General features: G+C 47.4%; 1 protein-coding gene across 2 annotated transcripts in view; it reads right to left on the bottom strand.

Moving 5' to 3' along the window:
- Window positions 1-23,060, bottom strand: part of GIMD1 (GIMAP family P-loop NTPase domain containing 1) — a 408,717-nt gene that overhangs the window by 152,338 nt on the left and 233,319 nt on the right. The window contains exon 1 of one of the 2 annotated variants that reach the window (XM_078676600.1): window positions 407-753. The exons of the other annotated variant lie outside the window; for it this stretch is intronic. The gene's annotated coding sequence lies outside the window, so the exon portion shown is untranslated. Of the gene's footprint in view, window positions 1-406; window positions 754-23,060 lie in introns of those variants that run through there. 2 annotated transcript variants of the gene reach the window in all.

Here is a 23,060-nt window from a genome sequence, read left to right as displayed (position 1 = left end):
CTTTGCGAATGGGTCCCTGTGTTGAAAGGCAATGATGTTGCACATAAACATTATTTAGAATACAAACGTTTTACATCCAAAACAATTATTTCTACAGGGTTGTTTAACAAGCATGTGTGTAATCGCCCTCTTGTGCTTGGAAACAAAGCCATGATGTCTCCACGCATCAAACCAATTTTAACTTGCCTTTAGAGATATTTGTGCAGTTAGATTTAATTTAAGTCCATGAATGTCCCTCCTTTTGCTGTTGTATACTACTAAATCACTATTCAACAACACAGTGTCTGCCATCAAAGTGCAGTGGGCCATTTTTATTAATGTATACTCTGCCACACGCCCAAAGATTTAACTAATTTAATGCCTTGTTAAAAATCCAAAAGGAAAACATAATTTCTCTACTGCTTACCTTAAATGCCTTTTTTCCCAGAGTTGTGTGCAGGCTCCTGCCGGCGACTGTGCACTAGTGCGGCCTGAACCTTGAGACCAGGATAATGATGAGAGCCGGTACCACACTCGGGCTGATACGGAAACCGTACCCTAGTTAATAAGTTACACTGGATAACAGATGCTGTATTGCAGTCTTTTGTTCCAGCAGAAAAAGTAGTAGCTGTCCACTTTTCCTGTCAAACGACGAACTCTCGCGGGTCCCAAAGGAAGAAATCAGCCTGACAAGGGACAAGTGTTCTGTTTACTTAAATATGAAAGTTTCCCCGTTATTTGCAACAGCTTTATTTTTCGTACTCTCGCTGGGAAGGCTGGGCTCGCGTGACAGGAGAGCGCGTGCGTTCACAGGAAGCGTTGGCCATTATCACGCATGAAGAGCTGTGTAACGCACAGTGCAGCCTACTCAGCAGATTTCTCCTGTAGGCCGCGTGGCGCCTCGTATGCTTCCTAGCCTCAAACCGTTCTAATAGGCAACAATGGGGCCGATATAGCAAGGTATTTTCGGCAATTCGGTAATTCCTTTGCAGCATTGGCAGAAAGAAGAATGGTCCACCCCCAGATTTGTAGGGGCGTAGAGGAATGGTTTTTGTCCATAAAGATTTTTTTTTCACATGGAGTTAAAAATTTGCACAGAGTACTCCATATTTTTTTTTACCTATATGGAAGTTATTCGGGGTATACTATAAATTGGGCAACATCAACGGTGTTACTGCTGTCCCCCCCCCCCACCCCTGAGATTGTCAGCGAAGTGTGCAGCTCCCATAGCCATGGAGGGTTTTAAATACTTGGGTTTCCAGATTGTTCGGAACCAACAGTTGGTTCTTGAAAGGAATCTCACCCTTCAGTTGGAGACTTCATTTGGATGGGCAAAACTGGCTGTAATGTAGTAGTAGAGGCAGGTTTCCTTTCTTAAGGGTTTATTTAAGATAAAGGATGAAACAGGTGGAGTCAGGAAGCACAGCTGCACAGTAGCTCAGGAAGGCTTCAACTGCTCCAACATAGAACACGAACCTACAGGAGCAATACATTCTACAAAGTGGCTCGCTCTAACACGAGCCTTAAAGCAATACATATGAACTAAGTGAAAGCACAACATAACACATCCCCCCCCTCACAATAATAACCAATTGGAACTGAAAGGAAAATAAGAAAAGAAAGAGAAAACAATTTGAAACTTAATAAACTACTTAACGTAATTTTTTAACCAATAAGGCAATACACGCGTCCTATTGGAAACTTTAACAGCAGGTAATGTGGGTGTTAAAACTGTATCACTATTAACACTTTTTCCACACATGTGATTGGTGTCGACAGAGCTGGGTCCATGTTCAGTATTACAAGGTTTATGCAAGGATTCATTGATTTGACAGTCAGGAGAAACAGGAGAACCAGTTACCACACCCCCTTCCTTAATTGAGGAAAAGAAACACTAGGCGCAAGTTGGGACTGCAGCTCGCTGCCATGAAAGTAATCTTCAACCCAATCAAAATCGGTAAGTTTGCCCTTCACGAGTTTGCCCTCATCATGATTCTGACCAATATCCAAAGCTACATCTTTCAGGTTCCAAACCTTCCCATCACTTAACCTGACTGAATTCCTAAGAACTTCAATAATCTGTTTAGGCGCATCAAATTTATTCTCACCTTTTAAAACCTTGTATGGTTTCTTAATCCTAACCCAATCTCCAGTTTTTACAATGACATCTTTCACACTATGGCGCTGATCATAATAAGCCTTACTCCTGTCATGTACCAATTCCAAATTTTTCTTGACCTCAACAGGTGACCACTGTTGGACATTGTCTTTGAATAACTAGCTAGGATTAACCTTACACCTGGGTAGTCTACCTCTCATCATCACAAAAGGGGAAACTCCTGTGCAATTATTCAAAGTCACTTTGTAAGACCACACAGCCTTTTGTATTTCCACTTTCCAATCCAACCTCTTGTAATTTGCAGCTTGTAAAATACCTTTAATCACTCTGTTGAAGCGTTCAACAGTTCCATTCCCGCTAGGATTGTACAACGAGGTCGTTTTGTGTGTAATACCACACTTCACAAAATAATCTTTCGCAACTTTGGACATAAATTGTACACCATTGTCCGTCAAGATATTAACTGGTAAACCTTCAACTATAAAAATCTTGTCTAAAAACTTCAACACTGTCTGAGTATCCACTCTGTCCACAAATTTAACTACAGGCCACTTGGTAAACAGATCAATAGCAACCAAACCATATTCTTTCGGGTCCCCTACAGGACCAAATATGTCCACAGCGATAGTTTCCCAAGGCATGTTAGGAATGAGTCCATCACTCATAGCTGGTCTCAAAGTCCTCAAGGATTTGTCTGCGGAACTGCAAACAGGACACCCTCTGACAAAAGTTTCTACCTCACTGTCAACTTTTGGCCACCAAAACAAACTTTTAACAGATAACTTAGTCCTTACTATACCAAAATGCCCCTCATGACATAATTGTAGGATTTTTCTTCTCAAACCAGAAGGTGGAACAATTCTGTCCCCTCTCAATAAAACCTCCTTCTCAAATGATAATTCAGATCGTATCTCCCACAACAGCTTTACAGTGCCAGATAACAATTTTTCCTTTGGCCAACCGTGACAATGAATTTAGAGACTTCCACTAATTCTTTATCTGCATTATGTTCTCTTAACCAATCCTCCTTGCTAATGGCCGGAAACCCAGAATCGTGTATAAACGCCACACTAATGTTTCCCCAAGGATCATCAACACATTTTTCCAGGGGGGAAGGAAGTTTTGACAGACAATCAGCAACAACATTGTCTTTTCCCGGTACATATGTAATATTGTAAATATATTCTTTCATGCGCATAGAGATCCTTGCTAACCTAGCAGAAGCAGTAGCAGTGCCATCAGTGGATAAAATATGGACCAACGGTTTGTGATCTGTCCTGATGTGAACCATTTTCCCCCAAACAAATGCATGAAAGTGTTCTAAAGCCCAAGCGCAAGCCAAAGCTTCCCTTTCTATAATAGGGTATCTGCTTTCAGCTGGTGACAAAGCTCTGGATGCAAATAAGATGATTCTGTCTTTACCCTTTTCATCCGCTTGTGACAATACTGCGCCCAAACCTTTGTCGCTTGCATCAGTTGTCAGAAAACAATCCAAATTAGGGTCGAAACTAGACAAAGCACTCACTTTCTGCAACTCCCATTTGATTTTAGAAAACTCTTTCTCACATTCTTTAGACCATTCAAATTTCACATTTTTCTTCAATAAGGACCTGATGTTATATACCTTTGAAGCAAAGTCCTTGATGAATTTGGCACAATACTCAGCCATTCCCAAAAAGGATTTGATTCCTTCCTTAGAATCAGGTGCAGGCGAGTTAACAATACTCTCTATTAGTGAAGCTTTTGGTCTGACACCCTCCTCACTAATTATATGGCCAAGATATGAAACACTTCTTTCGCCAAATTTGCATTTAGACAATTCAACAGTCAAACCAGCAGAACTAAGTGTGTTAAAAACTTTCCACAGCTTCGTGTCATGATCTTCTTTGTCAGTGCCAGCAATTAGAACATCATCCTGAAAAAAACAAAAGCCATCCATATCGCCAAATAATTTGTGCATTAAACGTTGAAACACTGCAGCGGCAGATGCAAGGCCGAATGGCATCCTTATAAATTGAAAACAGCCAAACGGTGTGATGAAGGCTGTTAGATGCCTAGACTCAGGTTCTAAGACTACCTGGTGGTAGGCAGCGGAAAGGTCTACTGTGGAAAACCAAGTCGCTCCCCTCAAGGAGGAAACCATCTCGTTAATTTTTGGCAAGGGAAAACGTTCAATCACAATATTTTGATTAAGATGGCGTAAATCAATACACAAACGGATTTTACCGTTGGTTTTCCTCGCTACGACTATTGGACTAATCCACTCCGATGAGTCTACTTCTTTGATAACACCTTTATTTAATAGGCCCTGAATTTCTTTTTTGACTTCGTCTCTTATCAACAAGGGAATAGGCCTAACCTTATGCACTTTGGGTTGTGCATTTCCTTTGAGCATGATTCTATGCTCAAAACCCTTAAGCTTGCCTAACTGTCCACTTACCACACTGGCGAATTTACTCTTCAATATATCTTCCAATTTGCTACACTCATCTACCACTAGTACCTTCTCCTTGCTATTAGGGTCTAAAATGATATGAAGATTCTTCTGGTCATACCACCCCAGAACAGAAGGTCCTTTCTTGGCTATGTATAACTTGCCCCTTGTCACCCTACCTTTGAAAATGAAGGTGAGCCATCTGAAACCCAAAAGGTCAATTCTTCCACCTGTATAACTCACCGGACTAACATCTGAGGCATTTAACTTATCACCTATTTTCTGTGTGAATTTTTTTTTCCATATCTCTTCGTTGATAATCGTATATGGAGATCCCGAATCTGCATATACCTTAACTATAACACCACCTAAAGAAACTTCACAGATAGGTTTGCCCTCCATAGCTTCATCAGTAATGTTCAACATGTAATTGCCTTCCTCAGTAATGTTTAACATGTAATTTCCTCTCACATTCTTTACACAATTATCCTCATCTTCACTACTTTCATTAACACACACATCTTCATTCCAAATGCATTTGACATTAGTGCGCCTACGGCACATTTTGCTAAAATGGCCTATAAGACCACAAATACTACACTTTTTCCGTAGGGCAGGGCATGACTTGTAGTAAGCCATATGTTCTTTGCTGCCACAACGGTAACACCTTTTATCTTCCATCTTGTTATCCATTCCTTGATTTTTGAAAGGTTGACCAAAGTTTTTGTTCTGAACTTGCTTATTCTGATATTTTGGTGTCCCTTGGATTTTGAAGACAGCAGATGACGCCTTGTCCGAATCTTTAACGGTATCTTTAACTACTGTGGCACATCTCCCCAACATTTCTGATTTCCTCATTATCGCTAGTACATCGTCAAGAGGTGCATCGCCATTTACCCAAAGGCGGTCTTGAATCGGAGAATTGTCGTTGTGCATAACCAGCTGATCTCGAATAAGTTCATCATGTAAGTCTCTGAACTTACAGTCAATAGCAAGTTTTTTAAGGTCATCAACCCATTCATCAACCAATTCATCCTTTTTTTGTTTCCTTTGGAAGAACTTGTGTCTCACTACACCTATGCACACTTTAGGCGCGAAATATCTGTCCATATCCGCAATGGCATTGTCAAATTCACTTGAATCAGCATTAGCTAACTTCTGCATACGTGAATATGTTTTTAATCCTTTAGGACCAAGAGAATGTAAAAGTATTCTTTTCTTTTGCTCCGGTTTCATTTTAGTATTCTCATCAATTGCACAAATGTAATTATTAAAATATTCTTTCCATTCCACCCACTTCATGTCTGGTTGTGAACCAGTAGCCCAGAAAGGTTGTGGGGGACTAATAACAAAACTTTGTTGAGCCATTACACCTTCAGAAACGCTCTCACTTTGGGATTGATCCCCAGAATCCATATATATAGTACGTATAGAATATGTAAATGGGCTTATTCAACAGCACCTTATTTTCAAAACCATACAATTTGTAATAAAAATTTAAGTGCCCCGACAGTCTCACCTGTTTATCCTCACCCTCTTTGATTGAAGCAATTGTCAATTGTCACCCAATAGTATATGGCAAAGGCCGGGTGAGCGTCGCTTCGTTAATGTTCGTTTCTCTCTTTTTTTTTTTCCTGCCTCGGTGCTTGAGGAACCGTCGAAAACTTCACGACCAACTCAAAATGGCCGCCACGCAGGGTCACGCAACGTGACCTAGCGCAATTGTGTCATCGCGCGATCAATAAGGAATGCGTGACTTACGTATGGCATTCTGTGGTCGCGCGTCGGGAGATCGTGCTTAGAATCCAGCTCACGATTGAAAGATGCTGGTAAGCGCGACCAACCGAAGCCTCAAAGTCAGTAAGTCTTCTCAATAATAAACAAGATACGAACCCGGAATTCTTTGGAAGTTGTTAAAATGTAGATGGCTCGGAGGATAATAGAACCGATTAGATTCTCTTTTAAACGCTTCTCTTTTCTTCTTGATGTATGGTAGTGAAAAAAAAACAAAATGAGAGAGAAAATTTTTTTTTCCTCACGAAGTTGTAGGTTGTAGGATGTCGATCCCGATCGTCGCCAATTGTAATGTAGTAGTAGAGGCAGGTTTCCTTTCTTAAGGGTTTATTTAAGATAAAGGATGAAACAGGTGGAGTCAGGAAGCACAGCTGCACAGTAGCTCAGGAAGGCTTCAACTGCTCCAACATAGAACACGAACCTACAGGAGCAATACATTCTACAAAGTGGCTCGCTCTAACACGAGCCTTAAAGCAATACATATGAACTAAGTGAAAGCACAACATAACACTGGCGTGCCCTGCCGTTGTCCCTTGTGAGCAGACGGCTCTTTTCAAGATGATGGCCGTACCGCACCTGTTATACATTCTGCAAAACACTCCCTGTCCAGTCTCACCGACTGTTTTTAAAAAGATTGCCCAAGACACCCGGAAATTACTATGGCAGGCAGGTACACCGAGAATAGACTCCATAAGTTGCAAAGAGGGGTATATGAGGGTGGCCTGGCTGGGCATCACAATTATTAGTGGTAAACGATTGGGTCTATGTTATGTTATGTTATGTTATAGGTTTTTGTACCGCGCACAGCTACCCCAGCAAAGGGGCGTCCTGGCGCCAAAGAAAGGTCAACACAACATCACTAAGCGCACCTGAATCCAGAGGAATTAGTTAAAAAGGACAGTTTTAATAGCACGTCTAAAAAGGAGTAAGTCCTCCATAGCTCGAATTTCACTGGGAAGTGAGTTCCACAGTTTCGCCGCCACTACTCGGAATGAGCGGCCGCCCATCCTGCTTAGCAGAAAGCGGGGAACAACAGACAAATTCTGCCCCATCGACCTCAAGGGACGAGAGGGTACATAAGGGGTCAATAAGTTCATCAAGATAGGTGGTGCCGTACCTTTCAGAATTTTAAAAGCTAGGCAGAGCACCTTGAACTCGATCCGGCGAGCCACAGGCAACCAATGGAGTGATTGCAATGCTCTAGATGCTGAACAGCGTTTAGGCAATCCTAATACCGCTCTTGCGGCGGAGTTCTGAACTCGCTGCAGCCGTGTGAGTTCTGCCTTGTTCGTACCTGCCAAGAGGGCGCTGGCATAATCTATCCTAGACAGCACAGAGGCCTGAACCACGAGCTGTCTAGTAGGGGCATCGAAAAACTTAAGCACTGGCCTGATGCCCCTGAGTATACCAAAACAAGAGGCAGCTACCCTCTTAGTTTGGCAAGTAAAACTCAGTGTGGTATCCAGCCATACCCCGAGATTTTTTATCTCCATAACGGGCGCCGGAATCATTCCTAGTTCGGGGGGCCACCAGTTGTCACTCCACCGTCCAGGTTGCTTCCCAACCACCATCACCTCGGTTTTCTTTGTATTCAATTGGAGGCAATTTTGGTTCATCCAATTGGACACCGCGCGCAACCCCTCTCGGAAATTCAAGGCGTCCACAGGTGAGTCCTCAGTTAGTGTGACCGCCAGCTGCGTGTCGTCCGCATAGGACACCATTGACAGGCCCCAGCGTTTGACTACCACAGCCAGCGGACTCACATATAAATTAAAAAGAGTGGGGCTCAGTGATGATCCCTGTGGAACACCCGTAGTGAGCGGGTGCGAGGTGGATTTACCAGGTGGAATCGCGACCTGGAAAGATCTGTTTGAAAGGAAGGAGCGGAACCACCCTAAAGCCATACCCCCGATCCCAGCATCCTCTAACCGCCGCAACAAAATCTCATGGGACACCGTATCGAAGGCGGCACTCAGATCGAGCAACAGGAGTGCCGCTGTTCGTCCGGTGTCCAGTACAGAGCGCAGATGTTCTACCATATAAAGCAAGGCGGTCTCTGTACTGTGGCCTGAGCGAAATCCGTTTTGCGTGGGATCCAAGATGTTAGCTTTGGCAAGATGGTCGGCCAGGATCCTATTCACATGGGCTTCGGTAACTTTAGCAGGCCACGGCAGCAGTGAGATGGGGCGGTAATTTTCGGGTTTCTTAGGGTCTAGGGTAGGCTTTTTTAGGATTGGTGTAACAACCGCTTGCTTCCACTTAGTGGGCACCATTCCAGAGGACAACGACTTGTTTATCAGGGCCAGCAAGGATGAACGACAGATGGCCTGCATATTTTTAAACTGAGTCGGCAACAGAGGGTCTGCAGGGGATCCTGATTTAATTTTTTGACTCAAAAGATCAAAGTCCTCCTCAGAAAGGGAGCCCAGATTATCCAGGGTCGTATCAGTTCCCCTTGGTGAACCATCAGAGTCCAAGTGGTGCGTGGTGGTAGGGAAGGTACGATAAATTGCTTGGACCTTGTGAACAAAAAAGGAAGCCAGGCTCTCACAATGCTGGTCCGTGCAAATTTCTGCAGCAGGAGCCCTCTTAGTCGTCAGGTCTTTTAGGACTTTAAAGATTAATTTAGAGGGGTTAGAACTATTCTGAAACTCCTGCGCATAATAAGCGGCACGCGTCCGACAGACCACTCTATGATAGGCCTTAGATAGGGTGTGGTAGTAAGTTTTCCGTGCAGGGTCATAGGCTTTCCTCCATTGCCTTTCTGCTTGCCTACACTCTCTTTTAAGAGACACCAAGGTCTCATCATACCAAGGGCTATGGGTCTTGGTACGACCCTTGGAGCGAGCCAGGGGTATGAAATAATCCAAGGCCGTTCCGATCCAGTCACAAAATGAGTTATACCCACAGTCGACATCCAAAAAAGTAGGTAAGGGTGTTTTTTCTAATAGGGAGTAAAAGTCCTCCAGTTTCAGTTTATTCCACTGGCGAGAGATAGAGGATTTGTTCTGTGCCACAAAAATAGGGTCTGTCACCACAATCGATGCTTTCACCAACATGTGGTCCGTCCATAACAGCGGTGCCGGTGGGCATATAGTTATGTCCTCCAAGGTGGTAAAGAACGGATCCAATATGTGCCCGCCTGAATGAGTGGGGGTCGTAACTCTTTGTGAGAGCTGCAAAGCTTCCAGGTCAGCAAGGCAGCTCTTAATGGCAGGCAGGGATATGCGATCAAAATGTAAATTGAGATCGCCTATCACATTAAAATTCGCACAGCCCATGGCTTCTATGCTTATGGCATCCGGGAGAGCGGCCCTAAAGGCGGCGTCGCAGCCCGGAGGCCGATATATGAGGAAACCTGAAAGGCTAAAACAGTGAGAAAAAGATATTCTAAAACGGGCACATTCGCAGTCCGGGAGTTTTAGTTCCTTCCATTCACAGGGAAAACGACGTTTTACTGCCATCGCAATGCCACCCCCTCTCGAACCGCGGTTGAGAGTAAACACGGTATAGTCAGGCGGGAAAGCAAGGTTTAAAATGGCAGTATCCACGTCCTGAAGCCAGGTCTCGGTGATAAAAAACACATCTGGGGAGTCATTAGTCACAATATCAAGGATCTCCGCCTGATGTTTGACCAGAGATCGGACGTTAAGGCTGAATAGACTGACAGTCTTCGCCCCAGGCACATTAGACCTGTGGCCTGAAGACTCTATAGAACAGATTCGGGAAGGAGAGGGCAAGCACCAGCAACAGTGAGTGCACCGATACGGACCTCTTAACGGCGCAATAAGCGGAAGAGAACATATGGAGACCTTATCCCGTATGGCCAGTAGATCTGCGCTAGCATATCTGATGGTAGGAGAGGGCATCACGACGAAGAAAGTATACCGCCGCGCGCCGCGCTTCCTTAGCGCTGACGGGCGCAGACGGGCAGACTCTGGCTCGACTCAGGCGCGAGTCAGGCGCTCCCGCTGCGCGTCACCGCTGCGCGACTAAGGTGAGCTTTAAATACAGCCTCACCTGTTCTCCAACCGGAGACTAGAGCGCTGCTTGAAGTGGCGCGCTGAGAGCCAGCACCCCCAAGATGGCGGCCAAGCGTCGCCGGTATGGGAGGAGAAACACGAAAGGACTCCGCTCTACAAGCGGTGAGGGGCCCAATTTAAGATGCAAGTCTGCGGACAGTGAAAACACAGGTAAAAATACAGCAAAGAATATTAAATGCCACAGAAGCGCGAATGCGACTTAAGTTTTAAAATCACGAATAGCGCTGCACGCATGTAGTGCTGGAGTCAGGGAGCGCGTTAAAATATGTAGTTGTCTATCCAAAGGTCGAGCTGCACTAGAGGCTCGCCCTAAATACAGCCTCACCTGTTCTCCAACCGGAGACTAGAGCGCTGCTTGAAGTGGCGCGCTGAGAGCCAGCACCCCCAAGATGGCGGCCAAGCGTCGCCGGTATGGGAGGAGAAACAGGGTCTACACGGATAGAGACGAGCCAGCATACTGGTTAGATTGGGATGCCATACCAGCAGGTAACTGTGAGTCGCTGCTGTACGTGCAAAAGCAGGACCCTAAATGGCCTCCACACACAGCAGTGGTGGTGTCATGCTGGAGGGAGGCAAATCAGGCACTGGGATGGCTTAACAAACTGACCAGCAGAACCCTGCTTTGGTCAGGCAATGGGTTAAAATAGGTGGTCTCACTACAAGGTTGTACAGGCTGGAAGAATATAGGAATAGAATGGCTGGGAGATATGTGGAGGGGAGGGGCTCTCGTTCCCGTTTGAGGATGTACAACAGGAGTTTGACCTGGCTGAGACCCAGAGGTTCCACTACTTGAGGCTCACGCATGCACAACTGACACATTTGCATTGCAGCACATCCCTTCCGGACTATTCCCCCCAGAGGACATATTACTAATTGATCCCATCCCTGAAAGAGCAACCTCAACAATATACCGGAAGCTTATGAATAACCTGCCGGATCCGTTGACAACTCTGAGGGCCGCTTGGACCGACGACCTGGGAAACATAGACGATGAGGAGTGGCTAGAGGCACTCCAGGACCCATGGGAGATAGTGATACCGGTACGGTTCCGACTGGTCCAGCTCAGGATATTTCATCGCTCCTATTATCCTTTGACGCTTTTACATAAGATTGGAAGGGCACCATCACCGCAGTGCATTAGAGGTTGCCAGAGAGAGGGCCCCTTCCTTCACATTCTGTGGGAATGCCCTAGGATTGCACAGTTTTGGCACAAGGATACGGCAATAATGGCCAGAGTAGTGGGAACTGACGTTCCACAAGACGCAAAATGGCTCCTGCTTATAATAAAGGGTGAGGTAGATTGGCCTAGATACGCCAAAATCTGGCTTACGCTGGTAGCGGGGATCGCAAAGCATAACATTGCCAAGAGATGGGGGGTGCCACTCCCCCCTTCGGTCACGGAGTGGTAGAAGGACTTGGATTAGTGTCAGAGGGCGGAGGAAATGGTCTATAAAAGAAGAGGGTGTGCCAAAAAAAGGGAGATGGTGTGGGCGCCGTGCCTATAGGGGGACCTTGGAGGGCCATGAAGAGGCTGTAGGGGCTTGGGCTGACCATAGTGAAGTGATCACCTAATTGTAATTTTCTCACCAGGTACGTGCCATTAACGGAAATGGGACTGGGTACCCCTTTGTATATGATGTTTTCTACCCTACCAGTAAACAGTACAAAAAATACTCCTTCACGACCTATATGTTATAACTTACAATTTCAGACTACATTTCAAGCATGGGCTATTCAACCAAGAATTCAATAACTTATCACAACATGTTTACTTTGACTTTTTTTATTTTTACTATATTATTATTCATTTATTTTCATTATCTCCGTTTGTGTGGAGGGGATCCCAATACTTTTTGCATTGCTTCCACCCTACCAGTTCCACTGTTCTTCTAAACTACGATGTGTGAATGTCATCATAATTCAAATGTTCATGCTTTTGTAAAGATTATTGTATTGTCTAAGGAGCTTGTTTAATAAAAATAATTTTTATAAAAAAGTGATGCATTACGCCACATAATTTCCCTTTCTTTCTGCATAATTTAGGTAACCCTGCACATAATTTGGTACTCACCTGTCACATAGTTCTGGTGGCCCTGTACTGAGGCCTTTCCAATGTTTCCTCTCCCTTTTCGACTGGTACTCGAGGCCTGAGCTGTGTCCCCCTCCCTGAGCTCCCTGAGCACCGATCACAGTGAAATTAAAGTAGTCAAACAGTGCCTTTACTTTAACTCTCTACTCTGATGTGCTACTACTCTGCAATGGGGAATGAGATGGGACTTCAGGGGCCATATTATGAATGCATCGCATTTTCCTGGATTGCGCTGGGCACACCTTTCAAAAGGTGTGCCCTTGTGCAATCCAGGAAAATGTGCTGTATTATGGTAAATGTGCTGCTTCCAGGGCAACAGAATAATAAGGCCTCACGAGGAACATCAAAATATCATCCGCATACAGCGATATGCAGTCTTCCCATCCCCCGGTGCCTCAATGCCCCATATCATAGGGTCCTTCCTAATCCATTTTGCCAGTGGCTCCAATGCCAAAGCAAACAATAAGGGAGACAGAGGGCAATCTTGCCTTGTACCCCTCTGTGAGAAGTTGGCCTGATGTGCAGTGCTCACTATTCTAGTGATCACTATATATCAGTCCAAACAACCCTTATTGATGATTGGTTGTAAGTCAACCTTATAGACCAGCTATCCTAGTAGCATGGATACGAGCAGTCTAAGGCTAAGACTCTAGAGGGCGTGTTAAGCCAGCTGTTTTACCATCACATTACCCCTTGAACACCCAGTGAAAGGACACCACACAAGTGTTATGAAAATAAACAGTGTATTTATTAGAATCACAACAACCCTGTACTCTTTATGAGGACAGGGTGCTAGGCACACAACAAAACTCTTACGAAAATACTTAAGTTAGCACGTTATACACAAATGCCCGAGGGGCACGAAAAACCATATACTTTAAAAGTGGAATGCGAATTACTAGCAGGTAAGTAACAGTTCTAATAGGCTTTGGAATCGCTAGGACTGGACTAGGGAATCGTTAGATTACTACTAGGAGACCCAGGGGACTCGGGTGCAGAGTGTGCACTCTCACGCGGGATGCGGGACAAAGTCTATGGAGGCTAGTAAATGCAAAGTTAGTGTTCACGGGCGAACCCGACCTGGTAGGAAGAAAACGACAGTGGATCCTGACCCTAGGATAGTGAGGCTATGCTGGGACACCGAAGTGCCGAAGTTACCTAGCCCAGGGGCTGCAGCTGCATAGGTCTGAAAAGACGTCGGGGATCTCGTTGCCGGACCAGGAGCCTGGAAGGAAGAAGTTGCTGGCAGGCGACCAGTGAAGAAAAGTTCGATGGATCCAAGCCTGGATCAAGGAAGAAGAAAACCTGAAAGCAGAGGGGACCAAGTTCTTGAATCACTAGCCAGTGATTAAGTGGGCACCAGGATGGCACCGGGCGAAGTCACCGCAGTCAGGTGAGTGGGCGCTGCTGGGCTCTGCAGTCTCTCGGACCAGGAGGCGTTGTCGGCGACCAGGATGGAGGTGCGAGCTGTCCCACGAAGGTTCTTGCTGTCGACGTCGCTGGACCCAGGATTGGGCAACAAGTCTTGGCAAATGCAAGGCCCACGCGGTGGACCTAAAATGGCGTCTTGAGTGGACCAGGAGGGTCCAGGGTACTTCTCCGATGGAGGGAAGCAAGGGCCAGTCTGGAGCAACCAGACTAGCAGCAGAAATGTCGTCGGGCGTCGTCAGGAAGGCCACAAGCCAGCGGGCTAGTAGCCAAACAACGCGGTGAGCAGTAAAAAGCAGAAGGGCCCCACGCAGATCGTGGAGATGCTGGGGGGCTGCTCTTCGGTGCTGGAGCTGCTCAGGGTGGGGGCTTCTCGGACCCCAAAGCACTCACCAGGAATTCACTCGGCGGGCTTGCTGGAAAGAAGTCGTGCAGTCTTGCAGATGGCCGGTCCCTTGAGGTCTCGTCGCACCCACGGTTCTCAGCTGGGCTGTAGAGGTGGGTAGAGGTCAGAGGTGCCAGGGAAGCCGGTTCTCGTCGAGCTGGGCAGTCGGATTCCGGAGGAAGGACTTGCAGCAGACCGCAGTGTTCTTAGCTGGTGCCTGCGGATGCAGGGTGACTACTCCTTAGCCACAAGGGAGAATCTTGAGGAAGAAATCGTGAAGTCCTTTCGTGGAAAGTGGTATCTTGATTCCAAAGATGATCTGATTTGGAAGGGGGCCAGTTCCTACCTTTATCCTGTAAAAAGGGGCTGGCACGCGACTAAGTCCTGCCCTATGGGTGGGACCAGGAGGGGGGTGGTTACACCCACTTCCTTGGCGGGCTTTTCCCCAGCACAGGGTCTGGAGTGACCCTGGAACTGGTTCCAGCCAGCCTATGCACAGTGAGCACCGGGGTGCCACGTGCAGTCACCTTCCTCTGAAGCCCTGCCTACTTACAATACACAAAACCCTGTCTGGGACGGTGCTGGCACCGCCCCTGGCAGGAAACCCTTTGTCCTTATCTCCTGCTCTGGGAGGACTCCCAGCAGCAGGAGGGCAGACTTGTGTCTCGGTGGCAGCATCCATTTTGTGGATGCTAAGGCTCTGTCTGACTTTTAACCGGGTTATAGGTTACATGCATGTCGTGTCCCTCTAGAAGGGTGGAATGCTAACCCCGTCGCCAGAATTGGCGAGGGGTTAGTATTCCAATTCGTATGACACCTTACTCGACATGTTTTGATAAAGCGATACCAGAGTTGGCACATAACCGCGAGGATTATAATGCACTTAAGAGTATATGGTATGCGATATCATGGAAACGGCTAAGGGATGGATCCCGAAAGCCGCAGACAGGCTCAGCTCATGCCAGAGCACTATCTCACACGATTCCAAGCACTCTGCCTTCAGGATTGTTAAGGCCTGCCATAGGAGTGACTGATAGGAGATCTGTGTGTCCATTTTAGGGTTAGATATAGGTATACTATATCTAAAGCAAAGGGTGAGTACACCACCTTGCCCCAGCTGTCGTGCAGCCAGTTGTGTCAGTTTTAGTTAGTCAATCCAGGGGTGGCACAATACATGCTTCAGCCCCTGGGAGACTTCTGGGTGCACCTCAGCCCTGGGTACAGGGACTTGGAGAGGGCCCAGTGCCAATTCAGTACCTGAGTACAATTTGGATAGAGAGAACAGCTAGGCTGTGGGTCTGATTAGCAGGCCCACAGCCAGGGAAAGTCGTAAACCAGTGCAGCAAAAAGCAAAAAATCTGGGTGATCATAGGATTGCAGACCCTACTCTCCTACATGACCCCCCCCCCAAACTTTGGGACAATAAACTAACCTTGACCAGGTGAGTCTTCTTGCTCTAAGTGGAAATACCTGGAGAGCCCATCAGCATTGCTGTGATCAGTCCCAGGTCTATGCTCCACTGTAAAATCCATCCCCTGTAGGGAAATGGACCACCTAAGCAGTTTGGGGTTTTCACCCTTCATCTGATTTAGCCACAAGAGGGGCTTATGGTCTGTCTGAATGGTGAAGTGAGTGCCAAACAAGTAGGCCCTCAGCTTCTTCAGGGCCCAGACCACAGCAAAGGCCTCCCTCTCAATAGCTGACCAATTTTTCTCTCTGGGTGTCAACCTCCTACTAATGAAAGCAATAGGCTGATCATTACCATCAAAATTCAGTTGAGACAGAACAGCCCCCACACCCAACTCAGAAGCATCTGTTTGGACAATGAATGGCTTGGAGTAATCTGGACTCTTGAGGATAGGGGCTGTGCACATGGCCTGCTTTAGGTCATTGAATGCTTTCTGACAGCTTGCTGTCCACTGAACTTTCTTTGGCATCTTCTTGCTTGTCAGGTCATTAAGGGGGGTCACTATGGACCCATAATTTCTGACAAACTTCCTATAGTACCCAGTCAGGCCCAAGAAAGCTCGAACCTGAGTCTGGGTGATTGGAGGAGTCCAGTCCTTGATGGCCTGTATCTTACTCTCCAGTGGCTGAACCTGGCCTCCACCTACAAGGTGGCCCAGGTATACAACCTGTGACTGCCCTATCTGGCACTTTGTGGCCTTGATAGTGAGGCCTGCCTTTTGCAGGGCCTCTAACACTTTCCTCAGGTGGACCAGGTGATCCTCCCAGGTGGAGCTAAAGACAGCAATATCGTCAAGATAAGCTGCACAGAAGTCATCCAGCCCAGTGAGGACTTGATTCACCAACCTTTGGAAGGTGGCAGGTGCATTTTTCAGTCCAAAGGGCATTACCACAAATTGATAATGCCCTCCAGGGGTAGAAAATGCTGTCTTAGGTTTGGCTTCCTCAGCTAACCTGATTTGCCAATACCCAGCTGTCAAATCAAATGTGCTTAAGAAGTTGGCAGAAGCCAATCTATCTATAAGCTCATCTGCTCTTGGTATTCTCATTCATATGGGGCCAGTGAAAGTGTGAGACAAGCCTGTCCCAAGTCTTTGTCTGACCTAAATGACCTGCAAGGGGAATCTCATGGGCCAAGGTGAGAAGGAAACCTCTCAGAGACAAGGGGATGACCAGCCTCCTGGTTGCACCAGGCTTGGGGTCTCTTGACTCAGAGTACAGGAGTCCATCTTCCCAGTATACCCTGTGGGCACCTGTGGCATTCCCTGCAGCCTCAGCAGCAGCCTGCTGTCTGAGGGGTTCAAGGGAAGGGCAGCTCAACTGTTCCTTCCCCAGGTCTGCTCTGGAGGGTCCCCCTGAGCCCAGAAACTCAACTTGATCAAGTTCAAGCTCTTTAGGCTCAGTTTCCCTCAGCTCTTCTAGATCAGCCTCCTCAGAGACTTGATCCTCAACCTGGGGCAAGGGGGAAGGCAAAGCCTTACCCTTACTGCTCTTCTTCTTGGGAGGTGTCTGGTCCATAATTTCAGGATCCAGCACCTGTTCAGTGGGGCATCTTCTGGCCTGTGACCTAGTCACAGCAAGCACATGGGCTGGCAAGCCTAACATCTCCATGTGAGTCCTCTGCTCCACTTCTGACCATTGTGATGACTCCAAATCATTGCCCAACAAACAATCAACTGGGAGGTCTGAACTGACTACAACTTTCTTTTGTCCCTTCACTCCACCCCAGGAGAAAGCCACAATTGCCACACTATGACTAGTAGTGACATTGCTGGCATTGGTCACCAGGAAATCAGTACCTGGCATGATCTGTCCAGGGTCCACAAAGTTAGGTGTCACCATGGTGACACTGGCACAAGTGTCCCTATAGGCCTGAGCCATTTTGCCATTAATCAAAGGTGTCTGCCTGTATTTGCCCAAAGTATTGGGACTTATTTCAGGGGACATATCCATATCCCCTGTACAGACAAGGACAGCCTGAGTGAGTGTGCCAACTAAGTTGTCAGACCCCTCAGTACCCAAGGTTAACCCAACTAATGCCTTGGGAGTGACACTACCACTACTGACTGTACTAGGGGTTGCAGTTGCTTTAGGAGCTGTAGTGGCAGGAGTTTGTCCTCCTCTTTTGGTGCACTCACTAAACCAGTGAGATTTACTTTTGCAGTACTGGCACCACCTTTTTGACTGGCCTTCTTGAGTCTTCTTCTTCTGGGAAGCCTGACCCCCACCCTCTTTGGTTTGTTGGGGACCTGGTGAAGACTTCTGGTCATTTTGCTCATTCTTAACATTACCCTTCTGGTCTGCTTTCTTCTGACCACCCTGGTTCTGGTTCTGGTTCTGCTTGATCCTTGTCCTGACCCATTTGTCTGCCTTCTTTCCCAATTCTTGGGGAGAGGTCAGATCTGAATCAACAAGGTGCTGGTGCAGCAACTGGTTCTGACAATTGTTCAAAATTTGTTCTCTCATCATTAGATTATACAATCCTGTGTAATCTGTAACCTTGCTACCCAGCAACCAGCCCTCCAAAGCCTTAGTGGCACAATCCACAAAATCAGACCAGTCCTGAGACTGAGTTTTCTGGGTGTCTCTGAACAGCAACCTGTACTGCTCAGTGGTTAAACCAAACCCATCAACCAGTGTATTCTTCAGGACCTGGTAATTGTTAGCATCCTCTACTCTTGTAGTGAGGAGCTTATCTCTACCTTTACCATCAAAGGAGAGCCACAGTATAGCTGCCCACTGACTCTGGGGAATGCCCTGCACAGTGCAGGCCCTCTCCAGAGCAGCCATCCATTTCTGGATATCATCCCCTTGCTTAAAGGGGGGCACTATTTTAGTCAGGTGTTTAGTATCTAAACCCTTCTCTCTATCTCTTGGGAGATTGCTGCCACCAGTGGGAGCTAGCCCACTCATCTGCTGCTCTCTAGCAAAGGCAAGCTTTTCTTTGGCCAGGGCAAGTTCTTCCCTTTCAATCCTCAGTTCAGCTTGTCTCATTCTAGCTTCATGCTCTTTTCTCTGAGGGGAAGTAAATCTCCTCTGTGGAGGATTCCTTCTCCCCTGAGAAGAGGCATTAGAGTGCAGAGATCTATTGGAGTCCCTAGAAAGAGATCTATCTCTCCTAACTCCAAGGTTAGGCCCACTTCGGGTTAGTACTGGGGGTCCCCCAGATCCTAGCCCAAGTAAGTCTAAGTTGGTCCTAGTTAGCCTTCTGACTACCTCAAGACCCTTGTCTACCTCATCCCCAGAGAGTACCTCCTGATCCTCCTCCTCAACTGCTGAATCAGTGTTGGGGAGGTCTGGATCCCCAGAGGTTCCCTCTAAGGCTGGCATGCTCTCATGTAACTGAGAGAGCTTTCTGGCATCATATGTCTCTAAGAGACCTATCAGAAAGGGAATGGTGGGGTTAGACCCCTGCTTCAGTTTCCTGGAGACACAGATTTGTCTCATCTCCTGAAAACTGAGAGCTGCATATCTTGAAGTGACCTGTGGAGGGTCAACACTGACCAGGGGAGTCTCAGTAGAGTCCCCCTGAGTCGACATGCTTTTCTAGTGAGGTGTAAGTGGTGCACTTACCTACACTATATGTTTGCCTACTGATCCCTTGCTAGAGTTGTAGTTTAGGGTGTGCTAGGCCCTAGGAGCTACAACAGCTGGTTCAGTAGAACTCAGAGTATTTTAAGCTAAGTTATATGTACCTTTAGTACTTATGTGATCTTTCACAAGATATTCTTAGGGCATGTGTGGTAAAACAACAGCAAGCTCAAATCCCAACCGCTGCTCACCAATGTGAGAAGTTGGCCTGATGTGCAGTGCTCACTATTCTAGTGATCACTATATATCAGTCCAAACAACCCTTATTGATGATTGGTTGTAAGTCAACCTTATAGACCAGCTATCCTAGTAGCATGGATACGAGCAGTCTAAGGCTAAGACTCTAGAGGGCGTGTTAAGCCAGCTGTTTTACCATCACATTACCCCTTGAACACCCAGTGAAAGGACACCACACAAGTGTTATGAAAATAAACAGTGTATTTATTAGAATCACAACAACCCTGTACTCTTTATGAGGACAGGGTGCTAGGCACACAACAAAACTCTTACGAAAATACTTAAGTTAGCACGTTATACACAAATGCCCGAGGGGCACGAAAAACCATATACTTTAAAAGTGGAATGCGAATTACTAGCAGGTAAGTAACAGTTCTAATAGGCTTTGGAATCGCTAGGACTGGACTAGGGAATCGTTAGATTACTACTAGGAGACCCAGGGGACTCGGGTGCAGAGTGTGCACTCTCACGCGGGATGCGGGACAAAGTCTATGGAGGCTAGTAAATGCAAAGTTAGTGTTCACGGGCGAACCCGACCTGGTAGGAAGAAAACGACAGTGGATCCTGACCCTAGGATAGTGAGGCTATGCTGGGACACCGAAGTGCCGAAGTTACCTAGCCCAGGGGCTGCAGCTGCATAGGTCTGAAAAGACGTCGGGGATCTCGTTGCCGGACCAGGAGCCTGGAAGGAAGAAGTTGCTGGCAGGCGACCAGTGAAGAAAAGTTCGATGGATCCAAGCCTGGATCAAGGAAGAAGAAAACCTGAAAGCAGAGGGGACCAAGTTCTTGAATCACTAGCCAGTGATTAAGTGGGCACCAGGATGGCACCGGGCGAAGTCACCGCAGTCAGGTGAGTGGGCGCTGCTGGGCTCTGCAGTCTCTCGGACCAGGAGGCGTTGTCGGCGACCAGGATGGAGGTGCGAGCTGTCCCACGAAGGTTCTTGCTGTCGACGTCGCTGGACCCAGGATTGGGCAACAAGTCTTGGCAAATGCAAGGCCCACGCGGTGGACCTAAAATGGCGTCTTGAGTGGACCAGGAGGGTCCAGGGTACTTCTCCGATGGAGGGAAGCAAGGGCCAGTCTGGAGCAACCAGACTAGCAGCAGAAATGTCGTCGGGCGTCGTCAGGAAGGCCACAAGCCAGCGGGCTAGTAGCCAAACAACGCGGTGAGCAGTAAAAAGCAGAAGGGCCCCACGCAGATCGTGGAGATGCTGGGGGGCTGCTCTTCGGTGCTGGAGCTGCTCAGGGTGGGGGCTTCTCGGACCCCAAAGCACTCACCAGGAATTCACTCGGCGGGCTTGCTGGAAAGAAGTCGTGCAGTCTTGCAGATGGCCGGTCCCTTGAGGTCTCGTCGCACCCACGGTTCTCAGCTGGGCTGTAGAGGTGGGTAGAGGTCAGAGGTGCCAGGGAAGCCGGTTCTCGTCGAGCTGGGCAGTCGGATTCCGGAGGAAGGACTTGCAGCAGACCGCAGTGTTCTTAGCTGGTGCCTGCGGATGCAGGGTGACTACTCCTTAGCCACAAGGGAGAATCTTGAGGAAGAAATCGTGAAGTCCTTTCGTGGAAAGTGGTATCTTGATTCCAAAGATGATCTGATTTGGAAGGGGGCCAGTTCCTACCTTTATCCTGTAAAAAGGGGCTGGCACGCGACTAAGTCCTGCCCTATGGGTGGGACCAGGAGGGGGGTGGTTACACCCACTTCCTTGGCGGGCTTTTCCCCAGCACAGGGTCTGGAGTGACCCTGGAACTGGTTCCAGCCAGCCTATGCACAGTGAGCACCGGGGTGCCACGTGCAGTCACCTTCCTCTGAAGCCCTGCCTACTTACAATACACAAAACCCTGTCTGGGACGGTGCTGGCACCGCCCCTGGCAGGAAACCCTTTGTCCTTATCTCCTGCTCTGGGAGGACTCCCAGCAGCAGGAGGGCAGACTTGTGTCTCGGTGGCAGCATCCATTTTGTGGATGCTAAGGCTCTGTCTGACTTTTAACCGGGTTATAGGTTACATGCATGTCGTGTCCCTCTAGAAGGGTGGAATGCTAACCCCGTCGCCAGAATTGGCGAGGGGTTAGTATTCCAATTCGTATGACACCTTACTCGACATGTTTTGATAAAGCGATACCAGAGTTGGCACATAACCGCGAGGATTATAATGCACTTAAGAGTATATGGTATGCGATATCATGGAAACGGCTATGGGATGGATCCCGAAAGCCGCAGACAGGCTCAGCTCATGCCAGAGCACTATCTCACACGATTCCAAGCACTCTGCCTTCAGGATTGTTAAGGCCTGCCATAGGAGTGACTGATAGGAGATCTGTGTGTCCATTTTAGGGTTAGATATAGGTATACTATATCTAAAGCAAAGGGTGAGTACACCACCTTGCCCCACCTGTCGTGCAGCCAGTTGTGTCAGTTTTAGTTAGTCAATCCAGGGGTGGCACAATACATGCTTCAGCCCCTGGGAGACTTCTGGGTGCACCTCAGCCCTGGGTACAGGGACTTGGAGAGGGCCCAGTGCCAATTCAGTACCTGAGTACAATTTGGATAGAGAGAACAGCTAGGCTGTGGGTCTGATTAGCAGGCCCACAGCCAGGGAAAGTCGTAAACCAGTGCAGCAAAAAGCAAAAAATCTGGGTGATCATAGGATTGCAGACCCTACTCTCCTACACCCTCCGTAAGTGCAATTGCCTTGACAACACACCATTGACCCTCACCTGAGCCAGAGGGTCTTGATAGAGCAGTCACACCCATTTACAAAAATGTAGGCCAAAACTCAGCCTAGTCAGCACTGCAAACAGATAGGGCCATTCAATACTATCAAAGGCCATGGAGGTGTCAAGCATCATCAGAGCTGCTTGCTGACCTAAGGGGCCTCGTATCTTGTGCAGCACTCCATACAATCTCCGCAGATTATGTCTGGTGCTTCTGTTAGGCATAAAGCCAGATTGTTCCCTGTGGATTAGTTTGGTGATAACCGGTACCAGCCTATTTGCCAAGGTCTTAGCTAACACCTTTACCTCGACATTAAGGAGGGAAATTGGCCTAAATGAGCTGCATTGATCCGGGGGCCTTTCTGACTTATGTATCACCACAATAGTGTCCATTCGCTGATCGGCTGGCAATTGACCCTCTCCTTGAGCCTCTAGTAACACACTACGTAGTGGTGGCACTCTTCTGGAAGCTATACCCTTGTACAGCTCAACTGGGAGGCCATTGGGGCCTACCGCCTTTCCTACTTTTAGTATCCCAATGCCTTCAACAACTCTTCCTCCGTTATCTCAGCCTCCAAGGCCTCACATGTCTCAGCTGACACTACTGGCAGTGAGAAATCTCTCAGTAACTCATTGCAGTCACTTTCAGATCTCTTGCTCACTGGTGAATAAATACCCTCATAGTATGAAGCAAAAACCTCCGCAATTTCTACACTAGATGCTTGAAGTATATCATCCTTATCTTTGATACATGCCACCCACGACGATGTTGCCCTGCCAGGGCG

Source organism: Lissotriton helveticus, chromosome 2_1 (assembly GCF_964261635.1).
Source record: "Lissotriton helveticus chromosome 2_1, aLisHel1.1, whole genome shotgun sequence".
NCBI lineage: Eukaryota > Metazoa > Chordata > Amphibia > Caudata > Salamandridae > Lissotriton > Lissotriton helveticus.
Note: the sequence above shows the minus strand (reverse complement) of the source record. Positions and strands in the feature narration are given on the sequence as shown.